The 14591-nt window shown below is 36.3% G+C and overlaps 1 long non-coding RNA gene across 8 annotated transcripts in view; it reads left to right on the top strand.

Annotated features, from left to right (window-relative positions):
- Nucleotides 1-14591, top strand: part of LOC109951008 — a 432683-nt gene that overhangs the window by 360976 nt on the left and 57116 nt on the right. For 6 of the 8 annotated variants that reach the window (XR_005602594.1, XR_005602595.1, XR_005602597.1 and 3 more), the window contains one exon: nt 3823-3944. The exons of the other annotated variants lie outside the window; for them this stretch is intronic. This is a non-coding gene — a long non-coding RNA (uncharacterized LOC109951008). The remainder of the gene's footprint in view (nt 1-3822; nt 3945-14591) is intronic. 8 annotated transcript variants of the gene reach the window in all.

The following is a 14591-nucleotide window of genomic DNA, read 5'->3' as shown; positions in this document are numbered from 1 at the left end:
ACAAAAAATAAGTTGTCAACTAGTATACATATGGTCTTACTCAAGTCAGAACTTGCTTATATCTTAATTCCTAAGAAGCATTGGAAGTATTTGTATATGCAGTCACACAAGCATACATTGTGTGTTATACTGGCAAGTTATTTATTTATCTTAAATCAAATGTGCCAAATGAACACTCAGTAGTATTGCAGCTGCAGGATACATTTACAGGGCTAAAAGTGAGTATTCTTGTAAAGAACTATGAACCATTTTGCATTGATCAAAAATTTTTGACCCGATACCAAAACACAGATCCAGCTATTCCAGCATAGACAGTGAATTTGCATTGCCTTTAATTGAATTACATATTATGAAGAAAATAAAAATATGGAATCATTCTTAAATCATCCCAGAACTATTTTGAACATATTTAAGCAACAAATTTTTTATGTACTTTTGCAAAAAGATGGGGTTTTTTGTTAATTTTTTAATTGCTTTCTCTTTTAATATTTTAAAAAGCCTTCAAATGTCTTAAAATATTTAATTTTGTTTTGTATCAAATCAACCTATATTTAACTCAATATTGTTCTATAGCTAGAGACAATGCAATTATTTGTGTTGTTTCCTATCTCATCTTTTAGATGTAGATACATTTATTTATAAGGGACTCTGCCCCATTTCTAATTCTGGATTCTGATTTCTATACTGGGAAAAAAACAAGTATTACCATATTTCAATATGTTTGTCAGGGATCTTGGAATGAGAAGTGGTGTGGTGTTATTTACTGTTATGAGAGATTTAAGGTAGAATGATCAAGAATAATTACAGAAGGATTTCCTAAGTCTAGTGACGGGGCACTAAAATGGTGAAATTCAGTGTAGATAAATGTAGCGACGCAGGGGAAAAAACAGCTTGAGCTCCACATATAAAATTATGATCTCTGGGATTGTTAAGTGTCAAGAGCAAGATCTTTTGACAGTTATAGGTAGTGCTGGTGAAAAGCATCAGCTCGTGGTGAGTGTCCAGAAGAAATCACTTTTTAGGAATTATTAGGGAAAGAATAGAAAATAAATCTTATATCTCTGTATATATACATTGTTTATCAACCCTGTGAATGCTACTTTTCTGATGGCTCTCCCATCTCATAAGGCTTATTTTGGAATTTAAAAGCTTTGAAGAAAGGAAAGATGATAAAATGATTTGTGTATATGAAATCGCTAAATGTGCTTGGATCTTTTGTTGTAAAGGAGACAATATAGAGGGAGAATTTAAATAAATTTGTATTTAGTGTATAAATTTTTAATTAGTCTATAAATACAAATATATTTAACATGACATTTGAAATTCCTAATTTTCTTGTCCTTTATTGTGACTGTTTATATTTTCTTTATGGAAGCATACATTTAAGGGAAAGATATTTAACTGTGATCTAACTTGATGGCTTCATGTAATGTAGACTCTTCTTTAGCAGAAGTCAATGGTAAAATCCAGTCAGATTAGAGACAGTAATATATAAATATACTTTCATGAGATAAAAATTCATTTAAAATATAGGATTAAATCCTGTTCATTACAGTCAGACAACATTAGTATTTGCTTCAAGGGGACTGCTCATTTGAATAAGAACATTATCCATAATCAGCAAGTCCTTTCAAAGCTTGGATCAATGCCAGGGTAAAAGTTCTCCATTCTTATCTCTTGGAGCCAAAGGAATAAATGAAAAGAGAGGAAAGAATTACAATAGATGCTCTTATCCGCTGGTTTAATCAAGTAAGCACTTATCACTGCATTTCATTTGAAAAGAGAAGAAAAACCTCACTTTTTGAATCTACTGACCTTGTAAGTTAGACAGGCTGGCCTGTTGTATGACAGGCTCAGAAGACAACCTTCTCATTTCCTTTCCTGAGCTAAAGGACATATGTTCTGCAAAGAGAAAAGAAGAGAGAATCACGGTTGTATTTACTTTAAGAAAGAGGGCAAACTGGTGAGAAGTGCACTGACTGATGTGAGAAAGGAGGAAATCTTATGTTACTCCATTTTACTGGATCTCTGGTTCATGGCATAACATGGAAAGGTGTCAGCAGTACCCGTGACAGAGCACTGTGATCTTTCAAGTGACGTGGTACAAAGACCTTTTATCCAGGCAGAGCATATGTGAATGGCAGCAGCAGCAGAAACTTTCCAGTCTTTTCTGACCCTTTTCCAGTCTTCCTCGACCTCCTAAGAGGTTTTTCCTTCTGTGTAGGGAAAAGTTGCATGTAAAAATGCAATTAAAATGAGGTTTATAAATTTAATATTCAGGATATATATATATGTGTGTGTGTGTGTTTAAGAGCAAATTAGTGTTCCCTGCAGGCTGTTTAGAGGCACTGCTGGTGGCAGGGAAGCTGTAGCACCTTGAAGTGCATTCATATATATATATTCCCACACTTCCAGTTGCTAAACCTATATTGTCTGGTTATTTGGGAGAGAATACTTTATAGAGAATTGGAAGGAAAAAAAATCAAGTAAATCCTTTTCCTTTGTCGTTTAGGCTGCACAGGAATATCAAACTACATTTTGACCTTATCTATCTACGTTCATTTTGTTTTACTCTTCTGTGTAATCGAGGTGATAACCTCAGCCCTAAATACCCCATGCATTTCCATCTTTTCAATTTCCTCTCCCTTTTTCCACACCTCAGTTACTGAAGGGTTTTATGGCAGAGAGTAATTTTAATTCCACTGTGCTTTGAATGACCTCAGAGCTCAAATAGCTGTGCAACTTTATACTATTTTCCTTGTTGCAAATAAATGCTGCATGGAAGGCTCCCTGCATGATTCAACGTTATAGAAATAAAAATGTTTAGATCACAACGTGGTTTGCAAGGGTTTAGTGAACTAGTTGGCAGTTTTGTTCTTCGGAAACATAAGTGAAGGGGGCAAGAATGCAGATTTGTACCAACAGAGAGAATGGCAGAAGTACTGGAAAGTGAACAAAACTTGTAACCTCGCCACTGTTGATACACCAGCGTAAAAAATAATGGTTGCAAATTCTGCGTATCAACCGAAAGTATTACTTAAAATATTGCCTAGAGGAGCAAGTAATTTTTCACACAAACAGCTGATTCAATATGAAGTAGGTACATTTTTTACTCTTTTGCACTACAAGTTTACTCCCTGAACTAATCCCAAAATATTTTCTCCTAACAAATTCATCACTTTCAAGCTTTAGAGTCTGCTGTAATCATTGAGTCTGTCTTTTATTATATTACAGGTTAAGTACTTCTGGTATCACTGTTACAATATCTACCTAGAAGTTAAGAATAAAAATTTGAAGTTCTGGAAAGTCTATTCCTTTTGTTAAAATATTCTAAAAATTTTAGCTCTTCAAGTAAAAAGTATGTAGCATTTTCTAGATGGAGCTTCAATTTCCAGACTTTCTCTATTGGTCCTTTTATACCTTTTCAGATCTAAATGTCTCTCTCTAAGAAATCAACCAAGTTACCATGAAAATAGATTATGATATTGAATTTCTTTTAAGTTCCCTAGGCTGTGTCACCTCCTTATTCTACTCTCTCTCCCCAGATAATCATATATTTTATGAGATGGGTATTTAGACTTAAATTAGATAAACTTCATTGGTCCCTTTTGCAAAATATCTGAACACAAGATAAGGCCAATTGCAGAGGAAATTTGAAAATTATCACAACAAACCAATTTTCTGGAAAGAGACTTTCCTGTCTTTACTTATACCCATTTTTAAATGGCAGCAAAAATACAGAAATCAGTTAAGTTTATTGGTTTCAGACTGAAATTGTGGGGTTTATTTTCACCATGTCATAATGGATTCATGTTGCTCCAGTTTGTATTTAGGAGAACAGGACTGGATGACATTTGATTCTTTTGTTGATACGGAAACATTGCTATTCATCTGAGAACACCTTCAAATGGAACCCAGCCTGCAATTTGGACTCTAAGCCTGAGGTAATTAGGTTAGAATTATATTTACAGAATTAAAACCGATGAGGAGAAACAAATAATGATTATTTATGGTGTTTTCTTGACTCCAAGTTCTACATCTTACATTATTTTATAAATTTCTGTTGAATTCTTATCCCAGAAGGCTGTTGAACACAGACTTTCAGAACCACTGCATACTGCTAATATGAGACTTTTTTCAAATTGTTTTTAGAAAACCCCGTCCTCTCCACGCATAACTTAATGGGAGACAAAGCAAAAACTATGCACATGTATTAATTTTGTCTCCCAGAACAAGTTTTAGAAGTTGACTGGTGAAAACCTGTAACCTTTTCTCTCTCTTTTAAATGCTATTTCTTGCAGACTAAGTGAATTTGGTTTTTTTAGCCTAAAAAGGTATTTCCATGGCTGAATGAAAAAGCAGTTTTGGAGAAATTGGATGCAACTCATTGTTTCACAGCAGGGTAGTTCCTTCTCTCATTTTCCCTTGTTGGTGCTGAGGTTTGGGTCCTGTTTTTTTTCTTTTTCTTTTCCTTACAAAGTCTCTCAAGGTTTTTCAATGACTTTGAGGTCAAAATTTTGGTTAATGCTGGGAAAAGCATGGAAATGTGTTGCTGCAAACGTTATTACTGGGTAAACATGTGGTCTCTCTGTTACCATTTATTGACTGCTGGTAGTGTTTTTAAGTCATATCTCCTAGAAAATTTCCTTCTCAAAATATTTTTTTTCTATTGCTCGAAAATGTTTCAGGCTTATTGCTTGGATGTTTTCTGACCTCTGTCCTTGGAGTAATTCCACTTTGAGCATCTCCTACATCTCACACAGTTTAGAAGCCAGCTGATGAAATTTCCTGGAATTTCTTCAGTTCAACTGCTTCAGCTTGTAGTGTTCAAAGGCATGGGCTTTAATTTTCTTTTTGGATTCCTAGCAAATTGGCTCGGATTTTTGTGAATCAATCCATTACCCATGACTGCCTTGGGGATATCAGTCCTTGCTGTATGACATTTCAGCTTGCTATTTTAAATTCAGTTTATACAAACTATATTATTTAATACTGCTGTTCTTATTTCATGGCCAACACTTTACAAGCAGAAGCCATCCCTGTCTAGGCTGTTTGACATCTTACTGAGAAACGGGGTCATTTTAGAAAGAAAGCCATTACAATTGAGCAGGCTGTAGAAAATCAGTGCCCTAAACTTAGCTGAAAGTGGGGAGATAAGCTGGAGATATTCCCTGAATTGTTAATGCCATTAACTCCAGGAGGAGTAGGATGGCAGAATACTTGCTCAGTTTTTAGTCCAAAAAGGGAAGAGCCTCATAGATTTGACGGAGCAACTTTACCAGACTGATAAAAGTCATGACCTTTCTTATAGAGAAAAACTGGTAACTGACACATCCTAATGACAGACCTGATCAGCCAGATTGGAATCATAGTTAGTCAAGTCAACTTATCACATTTATTTAAAAATTTCTTTTTTACTTGGCTGAAATCTTAGAGGGAACAGCATCTTTCCTGGAATCTTCCATTTGCTTACTCAAGTTACATACACTTGCAAAAGCTTTTGAGCTCCTAATTGTTTTCTCTTTGTTGGTACAGTGTTGATTTGAGAAGTTTCCTTTATTCCACATAAAATTGTTATTGTCAATTACTTATTTAAAACACTTTCAGGATCATTTTATGAGATCACCAAATGTCTGGACTCCAGAAGGTTTATAAATCTCTGCGAGGCTCTCAGTCTTTTCAGAGGTATAATTGCAGATGGGCCCATCTGTTCCCATTTCATTTTCATCTTCCATGTTTATGTACCTATTTTATATTTGGCAGTATATGGATGGCAGAGGGGTTCAGAAACTGGTGTAAAGGTGCTAGTGCTTGATATTGTCAAGTCTGAAGGAAATACACCAAATTTTGAAACTTGAAAAAGAGGTTGTAATAAATAAGTGAATAACTTCAAATTCAGAGTTTGTGGACAAAAATTATGAGAACCTACAAACCCAATAGAAGTCACAAAGATAAATTTGTATATAATTTATTTAAAGGATGATATCTGTTTTTTTCAAAGGAGCTAAATGTTATGGATCACTGGTCAACCCAAAGAGTAGCACCATTAATGCAGTTGTAAACTAATAGGGAACAAGAGGAATTCTCAACAAAACTCTTGGAAAATTTCAAAAGCATGGAAAACATTTTCCTAGCATCTTAGATCAGGCATTGACACATCTGTGCAAGTAACAGACTTGTAGGTCCCCTATATGTATATCAGTATAAAACATTTTTAAATTGGCTCATACATTTTAAGCTCCGAGGGGTGATTTGGTTGTGTTTTTTGTAAACATTTTCAACTAAATCCCCACCTTTGATAATAAAAAACAGCAGTTGAGAGAAAAGGCAAAATAGTTGCTGAGAAACCTCTCAAATTCACCTGCTTGTGAGGACTGCCATGGGTTGAATGTTCTTTGGTGCATTTTTGCTCACTAACTAGCAGTGACAGGGCCTCACTGGTCGTGCAAAGGCTCTGAGTGCCACTGTGCTCTGGGTGTGGGCACTCTCAGGGATGATCCTTTCCTGTGCCCATTGCAAGAGCTGCTGCTGCAGGCAGAATGGAGCCAGAAGGCAACAGTGACTGGTCTGCATGGGAGAGAGGGGTAGAAGTTAGCAAGTGAGGAATAGGAAAGAATCTCTGCCTCTCAGCTGATGGAACCTGGGAACCACTTCTCCAAATATGGCTGACTGGTTTAGCAGCCCAGGAAAGTTCCAGCATCCTGTCTTAAATGTCCAGCACACAATCAGGAGAGCCAAGGGATTTATACAAATGTAGTTTTCTTTATTCCAGCCTAGGATCCCACTCACATCACTCAAACAAGCTCTAACAGAAAGTTTTATTCAGACTACCCTGAAAAAGCAGACTTGTCATACAGGACATAGCCCATAAATTCCCTCACTTTGTTCATACATCTACATTTTTATATAGCTGGCTCAGGTTATATATGAAACCAGCAAATATCTTGTGACCTTTCAGTTTTGATAACCAAATTACTCATGAATGACAGAACCTTTAGCACATTATTAGCCATCCAATAAAAAGTGTCTTCTTCATATGACACATAATATATTTTGGGGGGGTGGGGCACCTTTGTGGTCTTCAATATTGCCATAAAATATAAAATAGCTGTTCTGGGAACACAGGCACACTGGTGGGGAAATTCTAAGCAAAGAGTTCAAAGTAGAAAATCCTCTCTTAGGTGATAACAGCTGGGGGTTTGTTTCCCTTTTTGAGGTATTCTGGCACAACCTGTTCCAAGCTGAAAAGGGAGGCAGATCAGCAGATAGAATGTAGGTGAAGCAGGTCCATGACATGACTCATCACTTGAATTTTATAACCTTCTTAAATAATTATTTACCTTTTTTATACTACCAAAAAAAAAAAAAATTCAATTTCCTTCATTTCTCTGTACTTTCTGACATTGAGGCACCTCATATCAGTTGGGTACAGTATTAGTATTGTCCCTCTTTTACAAGCTAGGATGTGATACATGGAGATTATTGCCATGTGCAGTTATGTTAGAGCTGAGTTGCTTCTCTGAGACCTCGGTGCTGTTATGGTGAACTTCCCAGGTGTTGGAGTAACAGCCTGAGCTAAGGTTAGGTCCATTTTAGGTTCATCTTGGGCTAATAGCCCTGCACTCCTTTTTTAGCAAGGAACGGTGACAAGAGCCTTGTTAGGTCTGAAACAGGTGTAATTTGCTCATCATTCAGATTCACCATTCAGTTTATGAAACTTCAGTTCATATTTGTGGAAGAGCATTCTATGAAAAATACTGCTGTCTATTTGTTTCACAAATATCCACTCCTTGGCCAACATTTGGACCAAAGTGCTGGACTGGAGGTACCTTTATCAGGCCTATAAGCACTGTTCTCATGTCCTTATGCAGGGATTGACTAAACTGTGCCAGTCAGTCCGCTCTGCACTGCAGTGTCCTGGCAGACAGGCTGCAGGACATCACTGCATTAGTCTGCTAAGCTCTGCAGCACTCCCCCATCTCAAGGGCTACAGTTCTCACTTCACACTGTTCTCTGCTCAGAACGAACGATCCCCTGAAGTACATTTACAGGCATTCTCTACTTGCAACATCTATTTAGGTATGTGCACAGTCCTCAGCATCTTATAGCATTTTTTTTTTTTCAGATTGTTTTTACTACATACCCTCCTTTATAGGTACAGAATGGAAATAAAAGACATCTGCTTGAGGGCAATAAAAGACATCTGCTTGAAGACTGTCATGAGTCAGATCCCAATTCAGTATTTCAGAGTCTTACTCTTACATCCACTTGTCTCAGAGTGAATTGCCCTTCCTTCTCTCTCCTAGATCACTGGAGTGCCTCATTCTTTCAAGTCTGCTTCCACTCTATTCTGCAAGCTTGAACATACAAAATATAAAATTAGATTGGTAAAAAACAAATAAAATCACCAAAAATATACCTCTTCTTTTCAAGGAGTCTTTTCAAGGACCTCTTCTTTTCAAGGAGTGACTGGTTATTCTGAAATACTACCCTAATTTCATAAGAATTTTTTTTCTCAGGAGTGGTTTCCAGTTAATGCACAATATCACCGTACCACACAGCATTTAACCTCTCATTAATTGCCACTAATGACACATTACTGCATCAATAGTTTTTGTAATAGATTGAGTGATGTTTTTAACACAATTCCTCAAGTAGTTCTCTCCCACTTCTTTCTGACAGAAAGATGATAAAATACATGCAATGTTTCTAACTGATGACCTTTTCGGTTTTGGAGTTGGATGATTATTTGAAGGCAGTGTTCTTGGTCTTAACATATTAGAATTCTTTGTGCTCTATACAGACATTTCACATCCTTTATAGAGCACCTGTCTCACAATCTCCTTTTCTTCCCTGTAACAATGGCTTTTTGACTTGTGTTTGTTAGAAACCAGACTGAGACCTTTACATGCATTGGTAATTTGTTGGGATTCAAGATAAGAAATCGTAATTAATTTGGCAAAGACCCCTGTTTTTCTGTCATGTGTTAGACTAAAAAATAATAAACAGCCTCTTTCTAATGGAATGAAATTATTATCAATGTGCAAAAAGGATGTCTTCATTGAAAGAGTAGGTCCCAGGTGTTTCTATAAGGCAATACCAATTACAGTGTTAAAATCTCCATGATTGCCTCTGTTTCTGAGATCAAATGGACTGAAAGGTGCTGGGACTTAGCCTGAAAGGTAATCTAGATTGGTTTTTTTTTTTTACAGTTAACAAAAGAAGACTTAAACATATACTTTTAAAGATGTATATATTTTTTCATTAAATTTACTCATTCTACATTAACAGGTAATAAAGATGCCAATTCATTGACATCTTCCATGTTTCTGTGTAATGAAAATCCAGCTGTGAACTTTCAGGCTCCTGAATGCTGCCCTAATGGGCACCATTTAATTAAATGGTCCCTGCAAGTCTGTCAGTGATCCATCTGCTGCAGGCCTTTTCAATTTGGCAGTCTGCAGAGGAGTAAAATGAGTTACAGAATAAAATGCACAATTTTCTGCTGTGAAAGGTTGGGGTTTGTACATTGGTCAGAAAAGTTTTACTGTGCAGAATCCAGGACTGTCAGTTCTGGTCCTCTCCACTGGAGGACAGTCTGCTGTAACATCCTACTGCCTGCTCTGGCAGCAGTGTTGGGCTGGAAGGAATCTGCCTCAAGTTCCTTCAAGGGAGGGAAAAACATTACCAGTCCTACGACAGAGTTCTGAAGTTCAAGCCAGAGACATTATAAACATATTTAAGGTTTTCCACAAAGGCAAAATTAGTGCCTTCTCCAGCCTTACGTTTTTTCCATGATACCAGGTGATGGAAAATATCAGTAAAAATAAGAATCTGGCCACTAAGTCCAGGAAATCAAAACATCTCTGTAGAATTTGGGCAGATTTATAGAGAAACTATCCAGGGATTGGCTGGCCAGTAAAGTACTGAGAAGGGAAAATTATCCTTTTTGCTAAAACTGCAAGGAAAACTGAGGGAACCAAGAATTGAAGACAGAGATGTAGCTAAATACACTGTAAAAAACCCTATGTTTCCCTCAAGGTCCTGATTCATCTCAAACTAGTAAGAAAGAAATTCAAAGGCTTGATAAAATTGGATAGATCACAAGGACATTGCAATTTATTGCCCAGTGGTGTTTGCTTTAATTGTCAGCTGAGTTGTAATTATCCTTACAGAATCCAGTCAGTCAGTCCCTGTCCCAAACCTGCAGAATTGGATGGACTCTTGTTCCCAAGAGTCTGTTGAGTATGGAGAGTCTATTTCTTTTTATAAGTTTGTTTTGTTTGAGGGGTTTTGGTTTGTATGTAAAGAATAACATTTGATGTGCCTGAGTGCACATTTAAATATTTCATTCTCATCAAACAACTTTGCTTACAGTTTTTTCCTGCAGCATATGTGCATGCAAGAGATTGAGGGTTCTCACTCTAATTCAGAAAGCACCATGGGGATGTGCTCAAGTTTATAGCCTGCATAGATAAAGGATACTATAATGGTTGAATTAGCTGGATTTTAGGTATCAAAACACTGGAGCTCAAACATTAATGCAGATTTCCTCTCTGACCTTGAGTAAATCACATGTAATCTCAGGCTCCATTTCCTTGCCTGCAAGCTGAGGGTGCTGTTCTGCTTGATAGGCAAGAACTGTAACGACTGTGAGGTATTTTTATAATGGAAACTCTGAGTATCCAGATGCTCACACCTATTCAGCCTAACAGGGGAGGCTTATGCACTCTTTCTGCCCTCTGCATGAGGCAAACATGGATTTAGAAGTTACAGCGCAGATTTGTCTTTGTAAATACCCACACAAGTATCTCTGAAACATATTCTTTTTAACCCTATATCAGATAAAGGAAAAAAAAAGCTGTTAGTGCCCCTTGTACGATCTAGACAAGGTTTTTCATATCTTTCATGTAGGAAGCATTTTTCTAAGCTAGCCTAAAAATTAATTTTAGACAAATGCATAGTAAGTAAGGGGGAGAGGTCCTGCAAATGTGTCCTAAGGAACTGAAGTGCCTCTTTGTTTGTGTAAGGTAAATGCTGGAGTAGTTTCATTTTATCCTACATCTACAAAGAGGGATTTATTGTTCTTTCCTTGCTTCTCCTTGTCAATGACAAATAAAGAGTTGAGAGATTAAAGTTTATCTTAAGGACCTCGATTCAGTAGAAAATTGCACCTCAAGGTAAATGTAGACCATTTAATTTTTTTCAGACACTATTTTTTATTCTAGCATTATTCCATATTGCATACTCAGAAACTGTACTGAAAAAAAAAAAAAAAAAGCCAACCTAATTGAATATTGATTCATCTTCTAAAGAAGAAAAGGGTTTCCAGTAGTTGAAAGGATGTCATTTTCTGCTTTGGATCTTTCATTATCATGGTCATATTTCTTAATACATGCTGTCTTGACAGCATGTTCTTGAGGTCCTCAGAAATTGCTATAGTTTGCAAACCCTTTTTTAGTAGCACATTCCAGTTTCACAAAATACACTTGGCTGAGTGTGTGATAGCATGGGCAGTAGCTGTAAAATAACGATTTTCCCTGTCATCTCTGAACAATTTCATTCTATCAGCTGGCATGTCAGATGTTCCCTTGCCATGTGTTTGGCTGAGGGAAGAATTTTGGAACTGCCACAAAGCTTTGTTTACAGGACTGAGAGGTTCATGAGATACCCAGTCCTTCCTTTACTCTTGCTATAGAAGTTTGTAATGTTTGATACACAGGAGAGGCACTTATGGTCCCTCTTGTCTCACAGATACATCAGCATTAGTCCGCCCCAAGACATTTAACTAAAATATAAGACGCTTCTCAGAAGGCAATATGGTATTTTGTTCCAGCATTTTCTTGTGTTCCTAAGTATGTGGAAGGAGGAATTCTTTTTGAACTACTACTGAATTACAGAAGTTTTCACTGCTCCTGTCAAAGAATGGTTGAAATTCCAACATAGTTCTTTTCCAGATCGCATTGATTCTTCCACTGAACTGTGATCATTTTTGATTGGCTTGGGTTTGGGTTGCATTGTAATGTACAGAGGAGCTTTTTATGTGACAGTATAAGGAAAAGTATTTGCATTTTTGACAGGCAACAGGGCTGAAAGTCTGTGCTAATCATAAGAGCAGTTGTATCATTTGACATCAAAAGCCAAAACCCTTTTGCTTTATTTGCATGAACAGTCAGATTTTGAAGCTGTCAGATGATGAACATTACTGTAAAAAGGCAAGTACTCATAGCCTGAAACCAGTGAGCTAAGAAATATATAATATAAACATAAAAATTGTACTCCTTTAGAAAACTCTGCTGTATACAAATGATAAGCGTCCATACCACTATTGTAGCATTTGTTATGCAGTATGACCAGCAGGAAAAGGACAGAGTGGAGGTCACACCTTTTGAGTCAGAAAGAATCGGTGTCTAACTCTGCTGAAAACCCAACCCATAATAGAATCAGTTTCAAGACCCGATATACCTAATTGGTTTCTTTTTGTTTCTGTCCATTCAAATATTTGTTTATGTCTTCGTATTATCATGTAAATCAATCTTATCCATATATTCATTACATATATACACGCGTATGTATTAGATATATAGACACAGAGATATGTATACACATACGTGTTCCATAATGAAGCATCTTGAATTCATTAATGAAAGTTAATAGTATCTTCCAAATAGTTTTTTTTCTTTCTCTATAATTCATAGGAATCTTACAATGTTACTCCCAAATAAACAGTAGAATCCTATTTTCAGAGAATACAATGACAGAATCCTGTTTATTTCAGCAGGAGAAGAACTGGCTTGCAAACCAAACTTTTATTAATTTTCAAAATTGCTGGCTTTCTTCTTCCAGTTTTAAGCTTCATTTATTATCATCTTACTATTTTAGTAAAATTCCATTGTATCAACATGGGCAAAATTATAGATCAATTTGATCTCTTTAAGAATAATTTTCGTAGGTATTAACTTAATCTTTGGAAAACATGAGTTCATCTAATGCATTCTAAAATCTGAGTTATTTTTGTGCAAAGAGAGGCAAGTTTTATGTGTCAGTCTGAAGCCTGGAAAAAAAACCTTTGTGTACTTTAGAGCCATTTATGAAGGAAGTAAATATCAATGAATTGCAGCCTATACAGCACAAATCAAACAATCTTATGACTACATACCTTATTTGTTTTGCCTTTATTCCAAGTATATATTTCTCCTTTTTTGTACCAAAATGAAAATGTTGATAAATGGATGTATTTGCTTCTATAAGCAGTCAATAATTTCATAGATTTTAGTTCGTTGTTGATGCAGAGACGTGGCTGAATACAATGAATGTTCAGAACAGGCCAGAACTAAAAAAAAACAAAAAACCAAACCCACAACCACCCCCAAAAAACCCAAGTTAAATACTAAATCTGTATTCCAGTTAGGTGAGAAAACTAAGGTTTTCTGAACTTCTTTCATTGTCACCCATATATATTTGCATAACTCTTCTCAAGAAATCTTGGCAGAAATTTTGTGTCTGCTTCCAATTCTTTTCATTCCCAGCACAAGCATGGAGAATATATTTCCAGATGTTCAGTGCATGGACAGAAACACAATGGTTACTGATGGTAATTTCCAACCCATGGCAAAAAATTTACTTGGATCACCGTAGGAGAACGCAACCAGGGTAACAAAAGAGAAGTAAAAAAACCAAAAAAGCCGGATTATAATTTTATAACTTAAAGGTTGGAAAGCTAATTCAGCTTCTAGAGGAAAGAACTTAAGATCACTGAAAAAATTAGGCACTAGTAAGACTAATTGTGTGCTGAGATGTTCTGCAATGACATTCTTTCTTTTTTGTCATATTGACACCAATTTCTACCAATCTGTGTGAAATGCCTTTTTTTTTGTACCTTGATTATTGGAAGCCATACCTATTGCCACCTCACGGCAGAGAAAAAGCCACATTACAGGACATTGTTTTACCTGATTGTTTCTGGTAACCACTTGCATTTGAACTCTTTGGGTTACCTTCCCAGTATAGGAAATGTCATGATGAAGATCTTGGCTTATTAAAGAGAATGTTTTGTTTGGTTTGCAATACGTTTGTTGTGACCTATGCAAACACCTAAGGATGTGATTCTAATGTAATACACCCACAAAAATAATTTTTAAAAGAGTCAAAGAAAAGAAAACCCACACGTTTCTATGCTGGTTTACATGGTAACAATTTTACAGTTCTCCCAAGAGGCATCTTTCTGCCTTCTGATCTGATTGGTCACTTTAATGTTTTGCAGTGTCATGCTCTTACTTCTTTCACTTGTCAAAAACCCCTGTGTTCTGCAAATAGCAAATACCATGTATTTTAATAACTTAATGATACCTCTTCCAACCCTAATTGTTTTAATTGTTGCAATCATGGCACTGTAACACCTGCAATTCAGAGTTCATACGAAATATTAAGTAATATGAACCTGTGTAGAGGGCTGTCAATAGGTCACCTGTAAGATGCCCTGCTCTGTTTTAGCCCTTTCTACAATTCTGGTGAGAAAGAAATGGTTCATAAAGAATTCCCCCTGAATGGGCTGTGTGATGTCAAGTGAAAAATCTGCTCATGTTCGTGTG

This window comes from Corvus cornix, chromosome 9 (assembly GCF_000738735.6).
Source record: "Corvus cornix cornix isolate S_Up_H32 chromosome 9, ASM73873v5, whole genome shotgun sequence".
Taxonomy (NCBI): Eukaryota; Metazoa; Chordata; class Aves; order Passeriformes; family Corvidae; genus Corvus; species Corvus cornix.
The sequence above is the reverse complement of the archived record's forward strand: the minus strand, read 5'-3'. Positions and strand labels throughout refer to the sequence as shown.